Below are 21236 nucleotides of genomic sequence, written 5' to 3' on the forward strand. Positions count from 1 at the left end.
AGTCATAACAGTGAACATATATAGCACTTAGGTTATAAAGGGTTTCACATCTTATAATCCCAGTACTTTGACAGGCTGAGAGGGGAGAACCTCTTGAGGCCAGGAGTTCAAAACCAGCCTGGGTAACATAGCAAGGCCCTGTCTCTATTAAAAAATAATAAAACAAAGGATTTCACATGCATTTTAGAAATTAGACCTCCCAAAGTTGTGAGATTTGTAATAATGCTCATTTTAGAGACTAGAAAAGTAAGCCTCACAAAGGCCATGTGACTTGTCTGCCATGGCACCAGTGCTGAGTGGCAGATCCCTGGACTGGAAGCCACATTCTTCTCACTATACCACATTGCCATTTTCAGCCAACTGGTGCACAGTGCATATTCTCCAAGACAGAAGGGAAGGAGGCTTGATTAACTGTGGCTCAGCCTTTCCTCCTGGTTTTGGGGCTGTGCGTTGTAAGTGGACCATGAAGTCTGTTTGCCTCAGAGCAGGTAACTTCACACCCTGCTGCTGCTGATAAGCAACCCAGGATGAACTGAGCTTGGGAGCAATTTTCTCTCACTCCCATGGTGGCATCTCTTCAGCTCACTTTCTTTTTTTCCTTTTCTCTCTTTTTTGCACTTATTGGTAAGGTATTTTTCAGCTCACTTTCTTTGTGCTGCTCCTCTTCAGTTTATGGCTGTGCAGTTGTCAGTGTTCATGTCAGTCTTCCCAATCTTCCCTCTAAATTTCCTGGTAGCAGCAATGGCCTAGAACACACTGATCTTCAGCACCCTGACAGAAACGGCTGCTGTCACAGTAGGAAGTGTGGCTTCCTGGGCTGCTTCTTGGCAAAGGGCTCTAGCTTGTCCAGATTTGGATGTGCCCCAGGATCTATCAGCTCCAGGAGAGGTGTTGAAAGGCTGGGACGAATGCCTGCCCTGGCAGATGGAGGAAGCTTTGGCTAACTTGAGAGTGCAGTGTAATAACAGCTGCCCTGAGAAGAGATTTCCAGCCGCTCTTGTGTTCTAAGATGGTATCTGCAGCTGTGCTGACCCACCTCTTAGGTGAGGCCTTCACAAGTACCAGCATCTTTAGGGATCTTTACTTCCAGTTCATTGGCAGTTACCACTACTGTGCCACAGAAAGAATCAAAGAGGAATCCAAAAGAATTAGCCAAAATTCTGCTGGCAGTAGTGGCTTATGCCTATAATTTTAGCACTTTGGGAAGCTGAGGCAAGTGGATCCCCTGAAATCAATAGTTTGATGTCAGCCTGGACAACGTGGTGAAACCCCATCTCTACTAAAGATACAAAAATTAGCTGTGTATTGGTGTGTGTCTGTAATCCCAGGTACTTGGGAGGCTGAGACAGGAGAATTGCTTGAACCTAGGAGGCAGAGGTTGCAGTGAGCCAAGATTGTGACACTGCTCTCCAGCCTGGGCGACAGGGTGAGACTCCATCTCCAAAAAAAGAAAAAGGAAGAATTAGCCCAAAACCCAAAAATTCTTTCTTGAAAGGCATCCTTATCAAGAAACCTGGGTGTAGGAGGCTGTAGACTTAGATTCCAGGATTGGCTCTGATGTTGGGATATCGTTGGATGCTACAGAAAACTGATTCAGTCTGGCTTGAACAAAAGGGAAATGTATTATTTTTCATAACTACAAGTAGGGTGAGCTCTAGGCAAGGTCTGATCAGTGGGTCAGCGATGTCCTTAAGGACCCAGAGCACTTTCTGTCTTCCTACTCCTACTCCTCTGTTGGTACCATGCTAACACCAGTGCTGCTGATTTTTCCTTACAGTCCTGAGATGATTCCTACTAAAGCTGCCAGTGGCAATCAGAGCTATAGACTTCACTCATAACTACTGCAGGCAGAAATCTCTCCCATTATGGACCATAAATCCTTTGTGTCAGTCTGGTTAGCCTAATTTAGGCCTCCAGCCTATACTCCTGGATCAATAACTGTCACCATGGGAATGCTGTGCTAATGGGCTCAGAATTGCCCTGTCCAATATGGAAGCGCTAGCCATATGTGGCTACTGAACATTTGAAATGTAGTCTAAATTAAGATATGTTGTACGTGTAAAATACTCATCAGATTCCAAAAACTTCAGCTGGGTACAGTGGCTCATGCCTGTAATCCCAGCACTTTGGGAGGTTGAGGGGGGCTTGAGCCCAGGAGTTTGAGACCAGCCTGGCCAACATGGTAAAATCTCGTCTCTACTCAAAATATAAAAATTAGTTGGGTGTGGTAGTGCGTGTCTGTAGTCACAGCTACTTGGAGGCTGAGACAGGAGAATCGCTTGAACCCAGGAGGTGGAGATTGCAGTGAGCCAGTGGAGATCATGCCACTGCACTCCAGCCTGGGTAACAAAGAAAGACTTGGACTCAAATTAAAAAAAAATCCAAAAATTTCATAATACACACACACGTAAAACATATATTTAATTTTTTTTCCTTTTAAAAATTAGTTTTTTGTTTTTTGACTTAGAAACAAAGTCTTGCTATGTTGGTCAGACTGGTCTCCAACTTCTGAATTCAAGTGATCCTCCTGCCTCAGCCTCAAAAGTGCTGGGATTATAGAAATGAATCACTGTACCTGGCTTATTTATTGTTTTTTATATTGATTACATGTTGAAGGCTGGGTATGCTGGCTCATACCCTAATCACAGCACTTTGGGAGGCTGAGTTAGGCAGATCGCTTGAGGACAGGAATTCGAGACCAGCCTGGCCAACATGGTGAAACCCTGTCTCTACTGAAAATACAAAAATTACCTGGGCGTGGTGGTTCATATCTATAATCACAGCTATTCAGGAGGCAGGAGAATTGCTTGAACCCAGAGATGGAAGTTGCAGTGAGCTGAGATTGCACCACTGCACTCCAGCCTGGGCAAGAGAAAAAGACCGTCTCAAATGAACAAACAAACCACCCTAGAAACCTCAGTTGAAGTAAAATTTTTGATATATTGAGTTAAGTAAAATTTATTATTAAAATGAATTTCACCTGATTATTTGTATTTTTTTTTTTTTGTTTCTTTTTTTTCCTTTTTTGGAAAATGGGGTCTTGCTATATTCCCCAGGTAGGTCTCAAACCCTTGAGCTCAAGCTATCCTCCCACCTCTGCCTCCTTAAGTGTTAGAATTACAGGTGTGAGCCATTGTGCTTGGCTATTTTAAATTTTTTATTTTATTTCATTTTTTTTGAGATGGAGTCTCATTCTGTTGCCTAGGCTGGAGTGCAGTGGCATGATCTTGGCTCACTGCAACCTCAGCTTCCCTGGTTCAAGTGGTTCTCCTGCCTCAGCCTCCCCAGTAGCTAGGATTACAGGTGTGCACCACCATGCCTGGCTAGATTTTATGTTTTTAGTAGAGATGGAGTTTCACCATGTTGGTCAGGCTGGTCTTGAACTTTTGACCTCAGGTAATTTGTCCACCTCAGCTTCCCAAAGTGCTGGGATTATAGGCATGAGCCTTGCCTAGCCTATTTTTTATTTTTTTGAGACAGAGTCTTACTGTCGTCCAGGCTGGAGTGCAGTGGTGTGATCCTGGCTCACTGCAACCTCCACCTCCCAGGTTCAAGCGATTCTCCTCCCTCAGCCTCCTGAGTATCTGGGATTATAGGTGTGAGCCACTGTGTGCTGCCTATTTTTAATTTTTTAACGTGGCTACTAGAAAATTTAAAATTAAAGGCTGGGCATGGTGGCTCATGCCTGTAATCCCAGCACTTTGGGAGGCCCAAGTGGGCAGATCAGGAGTTTGAGACCAATCTGGCCAACATGGTGAAGCCCCATATCTACAAAAAATACAAAAATTAACCGGGCTTGGTGGCATATGTCTGTAGTCCCAGCTATTTGGGAGGCTGAGGCAGGAGAATTGCTTGAACCTGGGAGGTGGAGATTGCAGTGAGCCGAGACTGCACCACTGCACTCCATGTTGGGTGACAAAGCAAGACTGTCTCAAAAATAATAAAATAAAATAAAATAACATATTTAAGTTGATTGCTGTTTCTGTTTGATAGCACTGGCTCAGACAAATCAGTATCTATTTCCAGAAATGGAGAGGGACAGATTCCTGAACAGAATCATGTTTTGTTTTTTTTTTTTTTTTTTTTTTTTGGACATCTGATAAACTTTAATAATGATCAAACACAAGTAAAAATAACCACTGAAAATATAAAACTCAACAAGAGACATAAGAAAACAGCAGATGGAAAACAAGAAAAATTCTTATTTTAGAATAATGCTATATGTAACTTGTAAAAGATTTAAGTTCATACATGAGATTATATTGGTTTCCTTATTTAAAGAAAAAAGGAAAAATTACAATTAAGAATAGAAATTAAAATGCAGAACCAAGATAAATATTTTTGGCTCAGCTGAGTGCGGTGGCTCATGCCTGTAACCCCAGGACTTTGGGGAGGCTGAGGTGGGCAGATCATGAGGTCAGGAGTTTGAGACCAGCCTGACCAACATAGTAAAACCCCGTCTCTACTAAAAATACAAAAATTAGCCAGGCATGGTGGTGGGAGCCTGTAATCCCAGCTGTTCAGAAGGTAGAGGCAGGATAATTGCTTGAACCAGGGAGGTGGATGTTGCAGTGAGCTGAGATCGTGCTGCCGCACTCCAGCGTGGGCAACAAAGCAAGAGGACATCTAAAAAATATTTATCTTTTTGGCTCTTAGACTAAAAAAAAGATTAGTGAGGAAAACCAAGAAATAATGGGGAGAGAAAGAATACTACTAATTTTCTCTTCATGATTAAAAAAAAAAAAAAAAACACCTTTTGGCAAGGCATGGTGGCTCACGCCTGCAATCCCAGCACTTTGGGAGGCTGAGGCATGTGGATCACAGGTCAGGAGTTTGAGATCAGCCTGGCCAATATGAAACCCTGTCTCTACTAAAAATATAAAAATTGGCAGGGCATGGTGGCAGGTGCCTGCAGTTCCAGTCACTCAGGAGACTGAGGCAGGAGAATTCCTTGAACCCAGGAGGTAGAGGGTGTATTGAGCCGAGATGGCGCCATTGCACTGCAGCCTGGGCAACAGAGCGAAGACTCCACCTCAAAAAAACAAAACAAAAAAATCCCACCTTTTAACCGTATTTGGGGTGATTGTAAATTAACAGCGATGATCTTTTTGAGCTAAAAAATCAGTGACACATTTCATTAAAACAAAAGGATCAAAGGAACTTTAACCAGACCATACATGTAAAGGCTGTTTAGCTTAGCATTTTCATGGATTCAAAGTACATATTTAATGACAAGCAAACCAATAACCAGAAAAAATGAAGACTGTCCTTCCCTTTATAATGTGATATTAAAGTGCTGCCTCTGGACAATTTATAAAGTAAAGTGTTTGAAGTTTAATTTTTATTACAAAAATTGACACTATTAAAACCAACATGATTATCTTTCACTCATCCAATAACTGAGCTAACAGTATTATAAAAATATGTAAAAAAATTCTAGATTCAGTTACCAGATATGCGAATACCCATATAGCTAGTATAAATCTGATGATTAAAAAAATAATTTTGTTTCCTTAAAAACACTTGGTTCATTTACCATTTAATATCAGATAGATATTTGCTATCCTGAAGTACCAAAAAAATCACAAATAAAAATGGCAATGTCTACACTTTAGGTTTCTTGTTAGGTGGATCCTGAAGACTAAACTTCGGAATTTCACCAGAAGGAGCATATGGAATTCTCTTGGAAGACACCTTTTTGCCAATTGTTTCAATCTGGAAGCCAATGGTCTGCAGTTCATTGTGGAGTCCATCCAGGACACGCCGTCCATCAAAGATAAAGGCTGGCTTCAGCATTTTTTTATGAATACGTTCATAATCCAATTCCTTAAACATGTCCCACTCAGTGCAAATAACAACAGCATGGGCACCATCACATGCTTCATATGGATCCTTGGAAATAGTCACAAGCCGGGACACTTGGTCATCCTCTGAAACACCTGGATGAGAAAGATCCACAACTATTTGTTCCCTAGGTACTTTTGGATCATATATATGGAGGTGTGCGCCTTCATCCATCAAATATTTGCTAATATATATACTTGAAGATTCTCTTGTATCACCAGTGTCCTTTTTGAATGCAAACCCCAAAATAGCTATCTTCTTATCAGTTACTGTATTAAACAGACTATCTATGATCCGGGAAGCAAACCTCCTCCTCTGGTAGTCATTCATGTCTATCACCTGCTGCCAATAACGAGCGACTTCTGGCAAATTCAGAGCCTCACAGAGATAAACCAAATTCAGAACATCCTTTTGGAAGCAGCTCCCACCAAACCCAACACTGGCTTTTAGAAACTTGTTTCCAATTCTCTGGTCCATTCCAATGGCTGTTGCTACCTCTTCTACATCAGCTCCTGTGGCTTCACACAGAGCACTTATGGAGTTAATGCTGCTTATTCTCTGGGCAAGAAAAGCATTTGCCGCCAGTTTGGAAAGCTCTGAAGACCAAGTATTAGTGGTGAGGATCTTTTCTCTGGGAACCCAGTGCTCATATACAGCACAAAGGGCCTGCACAGCTCTCTGGCCCTCTGGAGTTTCATCCCCTCCAATTAGTACTCTGTCTGGGTTCTTTAGGTCCTTGATGGCCGTTCCCTCTGCCAGAAACTCAGGGTTGGACAGCACCTGTAAATTCAAGTTGGGTTTTGTGTTTGCATCAAATATGCGACGAATACTTTCTGCTGCCCGCACTGGAACCGTGCTTTTCTCAGTGACAATTTTGTACCCATTTGAGTTTTGCACAATGCGTCTAGCACAAGCTTCAATATACTTCAGATCTGCTGCCCGGCCTTTCCCCATTCCATAGGTTTTTGTTGGAGTATTCACAGAAATAAATACAAGATCAGCTTCTTTGATGGCATCATCAATATTGGTAGAAAAAAATAGATTTTTTCCTCGACAGGATTCTACCACTTCTTTTAGTCCTGGCTCATAAATAGGAAGTGTAGGAGAATTCCACGCATGGATTCTTGATTCATTGACATCAACAACCGTTACCCTGATTTCAGGACACATATGAGCAATGACACTACATGTGGGTCCTCCAACATAGCCAGCAGCAAGCGCGGGGACCGCTCCTATCCCGATCGTTCGGACAGCACCTTCCTACGCGCCGGGCTGCCGCAGCTTCTCCACCCGCGCCCCGCTCTGTCCGTGCTCCCTCTCGTCGGACGCCTCTCCCTCAGGCTGCCACGCGCTGCACCCCGAGTCCAGGGCCTGAGCCCGTATTTAAAGGCTTCGGCCCAAGAAGGCGGAGGCTTCATTCCCCCGCAGCCAGGCCCTCCTGGATTTTGCCCTCTGCCTCTTTCTAGCTCCCCCTTCCGCTACACCTGTTTTGTTTTTTTAAGGAGGAGGAAGTATTTTCTTTTTGAAATAATCCATGCATTATATTTCTTTACAGATATTTAACAGAGAGGATGGATGAAGGGCAAACAATGAGAGGCTATACATTCACTGAGAACTATTTATGTGCAAAAGTGCTGTGCTCAGTGTTGTGGGGAAAAGAAATTGCTGACCATGTAGGGGGAGATAAGATATGTAGGCTTGTGAGAGGTGAAGATAAAGGCTGTAGAATTTCAGACCTCAGAGATATTCTGTCTTGTGTGACAATGGAAGGCTAGCTTGATCTGGGCCTTGAAGGTAGATGGGGTTTCAATAAAAGAAGTCAGGTGGAGAGAGATGGCTTGGGAGGCATTCTAGGTGGAGAGAAAAGCACAGAGAAAATGCTGAGGCAAGAAAGCATAAACTGAAATTTAGTTTAGCCAAAGCTGAGTAGTAAAGAGAGAGAAGACTGGGTCACGTTGGTAAAGGCCTTACAGCACCAAGGTGAATCTTAGTAGCAGCTTTATTATGGGATGCCTGAAGGGAACATTTATTAGAGGCATAGGCAGCAGTAAAACACATTGTTAGGTACTTTAGCAAAGGAGCTTAATTAAGCCAGGTTGCACCTCTCCTATTGCTCTTAGGAAATATCCACAGGTCAGATCAGCATAATTTAATGACTGGGAGCATGGTTCTAATCCCACCTGTGCAATTTTATTAATTTTGAGATTTTGGGCGATTCACTGCTCTTTGCCTCAGTTTCCCTATCTGTAAAAATGGGAATGATGGCTGGGCAAGGTGCTTACACCTGTAATCCCAGCACTTTGGGAGGTTGGGATGGGTGAATCACTTGAGGTCAGCAGTTCAAGACCAGCCTGGCCAACAAAGTGAAACCCTGTCTCTACTAAAAATACAAAAATTAGCCAAGCGTGCTGGTGAGTGCCTGCAATCCTAGCTACTCAGGAGACTGAGGCAAGCAATTGCTTGAACCTGGGAGGCAGAGGTTGCAGTGGGCCAAGATTGTGTCACTGCACTCCAGTCTAGGTGACAGAGTGAGACTCCGTCTCAAAAAAAACCAAATAAACAAAAAAAGAGAATAATAATAGTAGTACCTACTTCATAGAATTGAGAATTAACTGAGTTAATATATGTAAGGCTAAGAATACACAATGTCTGCACATATAGTATGTACTATATAAGGGTTTGTTTAAAAAAAATTGGTTTGCTATTGCTAACTACACATAAGCAACTAGGAAGCCACAGTCAGGAAAAAAAAATTTTTTTCCTCAAATCTATATCTATGTAAGTAATAACTCTATGCGTATAAAGAGAACGCACAGAGAGAATCCTGGGGGAAGAAATGCCACTGTTAGGTCAGTCTGGCTAGTTCTACATCCCCTGCAGCACTTGCTAACCCTGCTTTGCTGATCTCAACTGAAATTGTTGCGTGTGTTTACAAATAAATCTCCAAGTATTTAACAAAATCGGAGCAAAATGCACTAATTAGGTCTAAGCATTTTTAACAACAAAAAAAGGATATTTTTCAAAATTCAATGCTGAATTGGGCTTTTTTTTTTTTTCTGAGACTGAGTCTTGCTCTGTCACCCAGGCTGGAATGGTGTTCAATCTTGGCTCACTGAAATCTCCGCCTCCCGGGTTCAAGCAATTTTCCTGCCTCAGGCTCCCAGCTAGCTGGGATTACAGGTGCCTGCCACCATACCTGGCTAATTTTTGTATTTTTAGTAGAGATGGGGTTTTGCCATGTTGGCCAGGCTGATCTCAAACTCCTGACCTTGTGATCCGCCCGCCTTCGACTCCCAAAGTGCTGGGATTACAGGCATGAGCCATCTCGCCGGCTTTTTTTTTTCCTTTTTAAATTGCCCGTCTGCCTCTCTTTGTCTCTCCTTTCCTTTCACTAGGAGATTGTGAGAAGTAAATAATATTTTCTGGCTGGGTGTGGTGGCTCATGCCTGTAATCCCAGCACTTTGGGAGGCCAAGAGGGGCAGATCACCCGAGGTCAGGAGTTCAAGACCAGCCTGATCAACATGGAGAAACCCTGTTTCTGCTAAAAATACAAAAAATTAGCTGGGCTTGGTGGTGCATGCCTGTAATCCCAGCTACTTCTGAGGTTAGGGCAGGAGAATTGCTTGAACCTAGGAGGTGGAGGTTGCAGTGAGCCAAGGCTCCGCCATTGCACTCCAGCCTGGGCAGCAAGAGTAAAAGTCTGTCTCAAAAAAAAAAAAAGAATGTTTTCTGAATGTAGATAAATTGCTTAAGTCTCTTAAGGTGACTGTATATACTAATATCCTATAGGGACAGGTTTTCTGTTGTGGCCTGGGTGTAATTATTCACATGGTCATGTCATCTACAGGAAAAGGAGGGGGCAAAAATGCACTTGTGTGTATTCGTGAATCGGGGGTGTGTATTAGTGTATTTGTGCATCCCCAGGGACTGGAAGGAAGATTTAGAGGGCAACTTGTAAATCTGGATGACACCGTGGGCTGTGGGGCTGGCAGGAAGCTGTCCTGGAGAGGGCACAGTGTGGCCAGGACAACAGGGAGGAGAGGCACTGGCCAGAGGGGATTTGTCAGAGGTGATGCCTTCCTTCCCTAGCAGGGCATGTGCTCCAGATCTCGTGCCACTTGGCATGCAGAGCCTGGGTGCAACCTGCGGAAACTTGGTGGGCTGTGCCCCAACCTGGGTGTGGGTGTGGACCTGGTCTTCCTGGGGATGCTGGTGGGGCCTCTGGGAGATATTTAGGGCTGCATCCTGGACCTCTTCTATTCGATGCACTGGCAAACACACAAACAACAAAAAACCAGGGTATTCAATATGTTCTATTGATTTTTAAATGTTGGCTGCAGCTGCTACATTCCTCGAGAGTAACTGAGTCCCACACAAAAAACCTTAGGCTCAACAGATTCTGTATTAGATGACTGCATTTTTTTCTGAAATAATCTCCTAACCACCAGGCCTCTGGCCAATTTCTTTTCCGAGTTCCTGTTCCTGCCAGAAAGGGCAAATTCACATCTCATGAGGTCCAAACTGGCCTCTCACAAGTACAGCAAAGCTTTTCAACCTTGGCCTGGAAGCGGAGGCTTGAGATGTGGGACCCTTGGGCTATTCCCCCACCCCTCCTCCCGTAGTTTTCTGGTGAGTTAAAAAAATGTGTGCAGGGTCCTATCCAACCCCACTCCCGGGCGAGTTGATCTGTGGTCTTCTGGTATTTGTTATTTGCTGCCCAAGTGACCCTGGCCTCTGGGAATGAGGCCCTGGACCTTTGCTTTTAGGTCCCAGAGCTTCTGTGGGGTTTACACAATTCTCATAATTATATTTCAATCTTAAGAGCTAGTTCTGCATTTTAGGCTAGAAAGCAAGAAACGAGGGACAGGAAAGTCACTTTTTGCCTAGTGTTCCTGCTGCCCCCAGCAACCAGCCTCTGGCGCTTCGGGTGTAAACGCGGGTTCTGAGGCCCCACTGTGACTTTCCATTGTTCACAAGGCCCTAACCCGACGCGCCGACTGGGCTGAGTCATTCTAAATTCCTTTCTTTGTGTTTTCTCTCTGCGATCTCGCAGAAATGGTTGCTCTACTAGGCATCTTTCGTTAAACCAAAAAGGAAAAAAAATCTGGCCTTTGATACTTCTGATTCACGAATCAGCTAAAATATGAGTCAAACTCAGTTTCCTGAGAGCAATAAATATTTACTGTACCCCACCCTACCGGGAAATACCCACAGTCCATGTTTCTCCACTGAGTGGCTCAAATCTGGAGGCTTTCTTTGGTGTCAAGGGTAAAACAATCCCTGCTGTGAGTGGTTTTTAGGACAGTGAAACTGTAACATATTCCAAGTTTCTGAAGACAGAGGGTGTGTGTGTGTGTGTGTGTGTGTGTGTGTGTGCTTTAAAAAACAGTTCTTTAAAATGTATTTTTTAAAATACAAAGTCCTAATGGTGAAAGCTGTGGACATTGACGCTGGGATAAGAGAGTGGAGAAAGTAGTGAACTGAATAGCATCCTCCAGGAGTGTCAGTGTTTTGTTTTCTGGTGTTTTTTTGGCAAGAAAATATGGGTCATTTGGCATGGCCAGTAGGCTGACATGAATATCAACAAGGGCCACTTTGTAGGCCGCAGAAGCCACCTTACTTTGAGGGTGTTGTGGGGAGGAGCACTCCAACCTGAAGCCCAAGGGCCAGAGACCCTGCATTTGGGGTTCTAAAGTCCGGGGAATGGTTCTGGGGCTGACTTTGAGTTTTTGTATTTGTTTTTTACAATGTGTTCTTTTTCTGATTGTGACTATTATTTTTAACTATCCAAAGCAATCTACAGAGTCAATGCAATTGCTATCAAAATACCAATGACAGTCTTCACAGAAGTAGAAAAAAAAATCCTAAAATTAATATGGAACAATAAAGACCCTAACTAGCCAAAGCTATCCTAAGCAAAATGAACAAAGCTGGAGGTATTATACTACCTGACTCAAAATATACTACAAAGTGATAGTAACTGAAACAGTATGGTATTGGTATTAAAAATAGACATAGACCAGTGGAACAGAATAGATAACCCAGAAAGAAATCCATGTATTTATAGCCAACATTTTTATAAAGGCACCAAGGACATATACTGGGGAAAGGACACCTCCTTCAATAGATGATGCTGGGAAAACTGGATACCCATATACAGAAGTATGAAACCGGCCCCCTCAGTGAGTCTGGACACATTGCCTATGAGTTAGCCCTGCTCCTCATGGAGCAGAGAGAGAGAAAAATAAAATTCTTACCATATACTAAAATCAACTAGTCTGGGTGTGGTGGCTTATGCCTGTAATCTCAGCACTTTGAGAGGCTAAGGCAGATGGATCACTTGAGCCCAGGAGTTTGAGACTAGCCTGGCTAACATGGCAAAACCCCATCTCTACTAAAAATACAAATATTAACCAGGTGTGGTGGCACATGCCTTGAACCCGGGAGGTGGATGTTGCAATGAGCTAAGACTACACCACTGCACTCCAGCCTGGGCAATAGAGTGAGACCCTGTGTCAAAAAAACCCCCAAAAAACAAAAAACACTGTATGTGAATGTTCTAGCAGCATTATTTACAACTGCCAAAAAGTAGAAACATCAACTAATGAACAAATTAAAAAAAAAAAATCCATTCACTGAAATATTATTTGGTAATAAAAAAGGAATGAAGTACAAATACATGCTACAAGAGGATGAACCTAGAAAACATGCTAAGAGAAATAAACCACTCACAACAGATCGCATATTTTATAAGAAAGTCCAGAATAGTCATATCTTTTTTTTTTTTTTTGAGACAGAGACTTGCTTTGTCGCCCAGGCTGGAGTGCAATGGTGAGATCTCAGCTCACCACAAACTCTGTCTCCCAGGTTCAAGAGATTCTCCTTCCTCAGCCTCCCAAGTAGCTGGGATTACAGGCACATCCCAGCTCATTTTTGTATTTTCAGTAGAGATGGGGTTTCACCGTGTTGGTCAGGCTGGTCTCAAACTGTTGACCTTGTGATCCACTTGCCTAGGCCTCCCAAAATGCTGGGATTGCAGGTGTGAGCCACTGCGCCCAGCCGAGAATAGTCATATCTACAGGAGACAGAAATTAGGTTAGTGGTTGACCGGGGTTGGGGGAAAGAGAGGGAATGAAGAGTGACTGTGAATGGATATGCGATTTCTTTTCAGGGTGATGAAATGCTCTGGAATTAGACATTTAATAGTTGCACAGCCCCGAATACACTAAAAAAAATCACTAAATTGTACACTTTTTAAAAAAAGAGTTGGGATTTTGCTATGTTGTCTAGGCTCAGGTCATCCTCCCTCCTCAGCCTCCTGAGTAGCTGGGACCTACAGGTGCACTCCATCATGCCCAGTTGAATTGTACACTTTTATTTTATTTTACTTTTTTTTTTTTTGAGACAGAGTCTCAATCTGTCACCCAGGCTGGAGTGCTGTGGTGCGATCTCAGCTCACTGCAACCTCTGCTCTTGGGTTCAAGCGATTCTTTTGCCTTAGCCTCCCAAGTGGCTGGAACTACAGGTGTGCACCACCATGCCTGGGTAATTTTTGTATTTTTAGTAGAGATGGGGTTTCACCGTATTGGCCAGACTGGTCTCAAACTCCTGACCTTGTTATCTGCCTGCCTCAGCCTCCCAAAGTACTGGGATTACAGGTGCGAGCCACTGTGCCTGGCAATTTATTTAATTAAAAATTTTTTTTTTTAGACATAGTTTTGCTCTTGTTGCCCAGGCTGGAGTGTAATGGTTTGATCTTGGCTCACTGCAACCTCTGCCTCCTGGTTTCAAGCCATTCTGCCTTAGCCCCGGAGTAGCTGGGATTACAGGCATGTGCCACCATGCCCAGCTAAATTTGTATTTTTAGTAGAGACAGGGTTTCTGCATGTTGGTCAGGCTGGTCTCAAACTCCAGACCTCAGGTAATCCGCCTGTCTCAGCCTCCCAAAGTGCTGGAATTACAGGCATGAGCCACTGTGCCCAGCCTATTTTATTTTAATTTTTAGAGACAGGCTCTTGTTATGTTGTCCAGGCTGATCTTGAATTTCTGGCGTGAAGTGATCCTCCTGCCTCAGCCTCCCAAAGTGCTGGAATTACAGGTGTGAGCAACCATACTCAGCCTGAACAATTTTTTTTTCTTTTTTTGAGATGGAGTTTTACTCTTGTTGCCCAGGCTGAAGTGCAATGGTGTGACATCAGCTCACTGCAACCTTTGCCTCCAGGGTTCAAGTGATTCTACTGATACTTGAGTAGCTGGGAGTCCCTCCTGAGTAGCTGGGACTACAGGCACCCACCACCATGCCTGGCTAATTTTTGTATTTTTAGTAGAGATGGGTTTTCCCCATATTGGCAAGGCTGGTCTTAAACTCCTGATCTCAAGTGATCTGCCTGCCTCAACCTCCCCAAATGCTGGGATTACAGGCATGAGCCACTGAGACCCACCCGATTTTTTTTTTTTTTTAAGATGGAATCTCATTCTGTCGCCCATGCTGAAGTGTAATGGCATGATCTCGGCTCACTGCAACCTCTACCTCCTGGGTTCAAGCAGTTCTTCTGCCTCAGCCTCCCAAGTAGCTAGGATATTTTTTAGCCACCATGCCTGGCTAACTTTTTGTATTTTAGTAGAGATGGGGTTTCTCCATGTTGGTCAGGCTGGTCTTGAACTCCCGACCTCAGATGATTTGCCCACCTCAGCCTCCCAGAGTGCTGGGATTAAAGGTGTGAACCACTGCACCTGGCCTCCAAACATGATTTTTGTTTTTTGAGACGGAGTTTCGCTCTTGTTACCCAGGCTGGAGTGCAATGGTGCGATCTCGGCTCACCGCAACCTCCGCCTCCTGGGTTCAGGCAATTCTCCTGCCTCAGCCTCCTGAGTAGCTGGGATTACAGGCACGCACCAGCATGCCCAGCTAATTTTTTGTATTTTTAGTAGAGACAGGATTTCACCATGTTGACCAGATGGTCTCGATCTCTTGACCTCGTGATCCACCCTCCTCGGCCTCCCAAAGTGCTGGGATTACAGGCTTGGGCCACTGCGCCCGGCCTCAAACATGATTTTTAATGGAGATGGTGTAAAATAGGAGTAAAGAGATTTTTGCTCTAACATCAGAGAAGCTTGTCTTTGCTATTAGCTATGTGACTGTTTTAGTTTACTCCTTTATAAAATGGTGGTGCTGGTATCTGTATGGTAGGACTGTAATGAGAATTAAATGTTTCATGTAAACTCTCCTGCAGTTGCTGGCACTAGTTCTCTACTTTGGGAAATTTATGTATCTATCTATCAATCTATCTGTCTGTCTGTCCATCCGTCTGTCTGTCTGTCTGTCTGTCTGTCTGTCTGTCTATTTAATTGAGATGGAATTTCACTCTTGTTGCCCAGGCTGGAGTGCAATGTCACGATCTCAGCTGACTGCAACCTCCACCTTCCGGATTAAAGTGATTCTCCTGCCTCAGCCTCCCAAGTAGCTGGGATTACAGGCGAGCACCGCCACACCTGGCCAATTTTTGTACTTTTAGTGGAGACTGGTTTCGCCATGTTGGCCAGGCTAGTCTTGAACTCCTGACCTCAGGTGATTGGCCTCCCAAAGTGCTGGGATTACAGGTATGAGCCACCCTGTTCCGCCATAAGTTTTATTTATAGTAGTGTAATACTAGATAATACTACATTCAGTTTTGAACACATCTCTTCACTATTTCCTCATCTACTTTAGTTTGTATTCACTTGACAGTCTCAAATAGTCCTGGTTGAATCCACTTCACCCTTGTTCCTCTTCTTTCCCAGTCTACTCAGATTCACAGTGGAAGAACTGGGGGAAGATTTAATACCGTGCACCCCAAGCCTGCCTAAACTTCTGGCCAGTCTAAATCTAGAGAATCTCACTGCCATTCTCCTGATGAGCTTTCACAGGCTCCATTTTACTGAGTGGGTCAAAAAGCAAAGGGCAGGCCGGGCACAGTGGCTCGTGCCTGTAATCCCAACGCTTTGGGAGGCCAAGGCAGGTGGATCACCCGAGGTCAGGAGTTCTAGACCAGCCTGGCCAACCTGGTGAAACCCCATCTCTGCTAAAAATACAAAATTAGCCAGATGTGGTGGCGCATGCCTGTAATCCCAGCTACTTAGGAAGCTGAGGCAGGAGAATCATTTGAACCTGGGAGGCGGAAGTTGCAGTGAGTTGAGTTTGCGCCATTGCACTGCAGCCTGGGCAACAAAAGCGAAACTCCATTTTAAAAAACAAAAAAGCAAAAGGCAGAGAAGAGGTCCTGTGTCCAAGGCAGCCACCCAGAAAGAGCAGAGGTAATGTATGTGAGTGCTGCACAAATGCTATATTGCGCTTCTCTGTAGCTGGTGGTGGTCAAAAGCAGAATCTTCAGTGGTGGGTCAGGCTGTGTGTGCAGGGGGAAATCCTGTCTGGTCTAATGGTAGTGGGTTATTAGAACTTATTTAATATTAGTGGGAGTCCCTTCGAACCTATTCTGGTTTGAGGGTTACCCCATACAGAAAATTTTTTAAATTAAAAAAACCCAAAAAACAAAAAATTAGTGTCATTAAATTCTTCCCTGCTAAATTTGCTTGGGCAATATATATTTATTTTATATATTTATATGATCTATTATATGCATGTATTATACAGTCCTTAGGAATGTCCCAGGATACACTTCCTATCGCTGATAGTAGACCAACTCAAAGCACTACAGGCATCTGAAATTCTGAATTATCTTTTTGTTTTTTTTTAAAGATAGGGTGTCATTCTGTTGCCTAGGCTGGAATGCAATGGCGAGGTCTTGGCTCACTGCAACCTCCTCTTCCTATGCTCAAGCGACTCTGTTGCCTCAGCCTCCTGAGTAGCTGGGATTATAGACTCTGGCCACCACACCTGGCTAGTTTTTGTATTTTTAGTAGAGATGGGGTTTCACCATGTTGACCAGGCTGATCTCAAACTTCTGACCTTAAGTGATTCTCTCGCCTTGGTCTCCCAAAGTGCTGGGATTATAGGCATGAGCCAACATGCTCAGCCCCAAACAGATCTTAAGCATTAAAAAGACCAGACTCTTTATCCTATCCAGATCACTTTTAGTCTCAATAAAACTTATGGGGAAAGTTCAAGTTTCAGACTGTGGCGTGAAGGCTATAGAAAGTGCTTAACACAAGGGGCTATTTGTGGTGCTCTAAAGCGTGACTGGGACAGCGATGCCCACTTGATCTGAGAGGTGACAACACTGTTGGACATGTTAGCATATTTCAGTTGTTTCTGACAGTGAGCGTGCTTAAGAAAAAGATTTAATACAATATATACATATATTCCTACCCCTCTATCAAAGTCGTGACGATTATGGCCTGAAAATGTGTGGGGGGAGCGGATAGTTTCAATACTTCTTAAGCTCAGTTGTGCAACAATGGCCTCTCACTCGTGCGCACAGGACTGGCAGTGAAGTAAAACTTCTAAGTTTCCATCTCCCCCAACATCAAGATAAAGTGAAAATAAACAGGCGCTTGGAAAATTACCAGTGTTCTTCCTGCTCCAGGCGCATTAAGAAAAGGGGGCAGAGAATTCCTTACATTTCTTTTCAGTATTGCTTATGCTCAGCAACAGCTTTCCACTGCAGAGCTCCTAGAAAGAATTTTCTATATTATCCTTAGAGTGAAAATTTTATAGTTGCCTTTTCTACTCATGGTTCCTCTGAAAGGCAGAGGCATCTGAAAAGGCTTTCTGATCCATCTTAATTTACATGTCTATGAGAAAGATACTTTGTTCTTTAACTGAAATTAGACATTTACCCCATGTCTCTTCTGAGGTAGTAACATGCTTTTACTGAGAGGAACCAGGCCATTTCCTATAGTGCTCTTCCTGCCTTCAAATTTAAATATTACATCAGTCCTTTTCTGCTTGGGGGAATCTCTGTCTCTCTCTCTCTCTCACAGAATCTGGCTCTCACCCAGAATGAAGGGCAGTGGTGTGATCTTGGCTCACTACACCCTTGACCTTCTGGGCTCAAGCTATCCTCCCACCTCAGCCTCCTGAGTAGCTGGGACCACAGGCATGTACCACCATGACTGGCTTTTTTGTTTGTAATTTTTTTGTTTTTGTGATAGCTTTGGTATCAATATTTGGGAACATTTTATTTTGGACATGCAGAGGGGAGATTAAACAATCTGCTCTGCAACAGAGTCTAAACTCAGATATCTCTATTTCTGATTTTCTGATAATGAAACAAAGGCTGAAGTAAGAAAGACATTACCGTGGCTGATGAAAACTGCTGACTTCAGTGTCTGTCTCAATTTCTTTCATAAACCGGACTCTCCAGGTCAGCTGGCGTGCTTCTTTCCCACTGGAGTTGACTGTTGGGTGGATAATAATGCTTTTACATGAGAGGTTTTGAAAGCTGGAGCTTATAATGAAAAAAGTTTGATAAATAAAAATGTGAGCTCCAGGAGAAAAGGGACTTGGCTTATATATTTTTTTCCACTTCTGTGTCCTTGTGCAAAAAGGAATGCCTGGTATATAGTGAATGCTTAGTCAATACTTGCTGAATAACTGTGAGGAAACTGGGAGGAGAAGTATTTTGCATATACAAAACTAAGCTACTCTCAAATACTTTCAAAACTATTTGCTAGTAATTACCACTTATAACTTATTTTGAGGTTAGCATATTTGTTCATTAAAAGCTTGCACTACTGTTGACTTGAACTTTATTGAAAAAAAATCAAAAGCCATTGGCACATTAATTTTGGGAGGCAGCAGAAAACAACATGTGAGAAAAACAATATGCAAGGTCTAAAATTTCTGTTTATTGACCTGGCAAAGTGGCTTACACATATAATCCCGGCACTTTGGGAGACCTAGGTGGGCAAATCACCTGAGGTCAGGAGTTCGAGAAGAGCCTGGCCAACATGGTGAAATCCCCTCTCTACTAAAAATACAAAAATTAGCTCGGCATGTTGGCAGGTCCCTGTAATCCCATCTACGCGGGAGGCTGAGGCAGTAGAATCACCTGAATCCGGGAGGTGGAGGTTGCAGTGAATTGAGATCATACCACTGCACTTCGGTCTGGGCAACTGAGAAAGAGTGAAACTCTATCTCAAGAAAACAAAAACGATTTGTTTATTTATTATTGTTTTTTGAGACAGGGTCTTGCTCCATTGCCCAGGCTGGAATGGCATGGTGTGAACATGGCTCACTGTGGGCTCAACCTCCTGGGCTCCCCACCTCAGCCTCCTGAGTAGCTGGGACCACAGTCCTGTGCCACCACACCTGTCTAAATTTTTAGACATTTTTTTGTAGAGACTGGGTCTTCCCTTGTTGTCCAGGCTGGTCTTGAATTCCTGGGTTCAAGCAGTCCTCCTGCCCTCAGCCTTACAAAGTGTTGGGACTAGAGTTGTGAGCCTTTGCACCTAGTCAAAAATATCAATTTATAGTCTATTTAACTAAAGGGTTATTATTTAATAAGCATCTGAAGTGAACTCAACACATGTTGTTATGAGTGAGACCATGCTGAGATGAATGGAACAGACCCAGCCCTCAAGATGCTTGTAATGAATCTATTACTGGGACAGACACAGACATGTGCTCATAAACATTATAAAGAAAGAGGGCCAGGTGAGGTGGTTCACACTGGTATGTAATCCGAGCACTTTGAGGGGCCGAGGCAGGTGGATAGCCTGAGCTCAGGGGTTTGAGACGAACCTGGACAACAAGGTGAAACACTGTCTCTACTAAAAATATAAAAAATTAGCCGGGTATGGTGGTGTATGCCTGCAGTCCCAGTTACTTGGGAGGCTGAGGCAGGAGAATTGCTTGAACCTGGGAGGCAGAGGTTTCAGTTAGCTGAGATCGCGCCACTGCACCACTGCACTCCGGCCTGGGTGACACAGCGAGACTCTGTCTCCAAAAAAAAGAGAAAGGGATCAAGGAGTCAAGGAGCCAGCAGGAGCTCCAGGGAGGGAAAGGGCTGTGTCAGATGCATCTCTGTGTCCTTGTTGCCTCGTAAAGGGTAGATACTCAGTATTTGCTGAATGAAGAAATTCTCTCTTCCATATAACTGAGCCTAAATCCTTGAGTTTAAAGGAAAACCCCAAAATAAATACTATGGCATTTTAATAGGTCAGAGGAAGATGCCACATCTAGATCAGGAAGGGTAGAAGAAATCAGGGTTCATGAAGGAGGTGGCAAGGTTGAAGTGAGAACTTCCAGGTCCAAGGAAAGAAATTAATAAAGGTATGGAGAGGAAAGGGAAAATGGAGAGCAGCCATGGGGAGTGAAGCAGCCAGATGGCTGCAACAAGGCATGGTGGCGATAAGGGTAGGGTAGGCTGGACCTGGGGATGAGGAGGGCGCAGCTGCTGGGTGGGAGAGTTTACTGGTCAGGCCCAGGGAAGCCATGGGCCTCACCATGGGGGAGCACCTTGATCAGAGAGATTAGTTGTGTTGGGATGATGAACTCAACACTGAGGGGAAGCTGGGACAGAAGAGGACAAGACTAAAGTCAGTGATAGCACTTCACTTTTCTATTCTAGGTGGAAACAAAAGCCACTAGGCTCTTACTTAGGAGATGACAGGGGGATTTTTTTTTTTTTTTTTGAGAAAAGGTCTCACTCTGTCACCCAGACTGGAGTGCAGTGGGATCTCAGCTCACTGCAGCCTTGACCTCCTGGGCTCAAGTCAGCCTCCTGTGTATTGGGACTACAGACATGCACCACCATGTTCGGCTAATTTTTGTAGAGACCAGGTTTTACCATGTTGCCTAAGCTGGTCTCAAACGCCTGGGCTCTATCCACCTTTGTCTTCCAAAATATTGGGATTACAGGTGTAAGGCACTGTGCCTGGCCTGGTAGAAGGATTAAGAAAAAAAAATTCCAGGCCAGACATGGAAGCTCACATCTGTAATCCCAGCACTTTGAAAGGCGGGGGTGGGAGGATCACTTGAACCCAGGAGACTAGACTGGACAACATAGTGAAGTCCCATCTCCACAAAAGACAAAAATTAGCTGGGCATGGTGGTGTAACTGGTGCCACTGCACTTTGAGTAGATGGGGTTTCAGTATATTGGCCAGGCTGGTCTTGAATTCCTGACCTCGGTGATCTGCCCACCTCGGCTTCCCAAAGTGCTAGGATTACTGCACCCAGCCAAATATATTGTTGCCCAATACTCTGGAGGCTGAAGTGGGAAGATCTCTTGAGCCTGCGAGGTAGAGGCTCCAGTAAGCACTGCCCTCCAGCCTGGGTGACAGAGTGAGAGTCTCTTTCAAAACAAAAACTTCCAGAAACCTAAAAAAACTGGAATGGGAAAGGCAGGTGGTTGTTTAGACACAGAGTCGGGGGTTTGGTGGGAGGCTAGAAAGGAGGAACAAAAATGACTCTGGGCCAAGCCTAAGTGACTGGGAAAATGTACTTTTAA

The 21236-nt window shown here is 44.0% G+C and overlaps 1 protein-coding gene and 1 pseudogene across 5 annotated transcripts in view; one reads left to right on the plus strand and one right to left on the minus strand.

Moving 5' to 3' along the window:
- The window catches only part of CD109 (CD109 molecule), a 305344-nt gene that overhangs the window by 41375 nt on the left and 242733 nt on the right, over positions 1-21236 (plus strand). The window lies entirely within an intron of this gene.
- Positions 4062-7202, minus strand: LOC100407479 (UDP-glucose 6-dehydrogenase pseudogene; annotated as a pseudogene). Its single transcript, XR_013534333.1, has one exon. The product of XR_013534333.1 is annotated as a UDP-glucose 6-dehydrogenase pseudogene (transcript).

The sequence above is a fragment of the Callithrix jacchus genome, chromosome 4 (assembly GCF_049354715.1).
Source record: "Callithrix jacchus isolate 240 chromosome 4, calJac240_pri, whole genome shotgun sequence".
Lineage (NCBI taxonomy): Eukaryota > Metazoa > Chordata > Mammalia > Primates > Cebidae > Callithrix > Callithrix jacchus.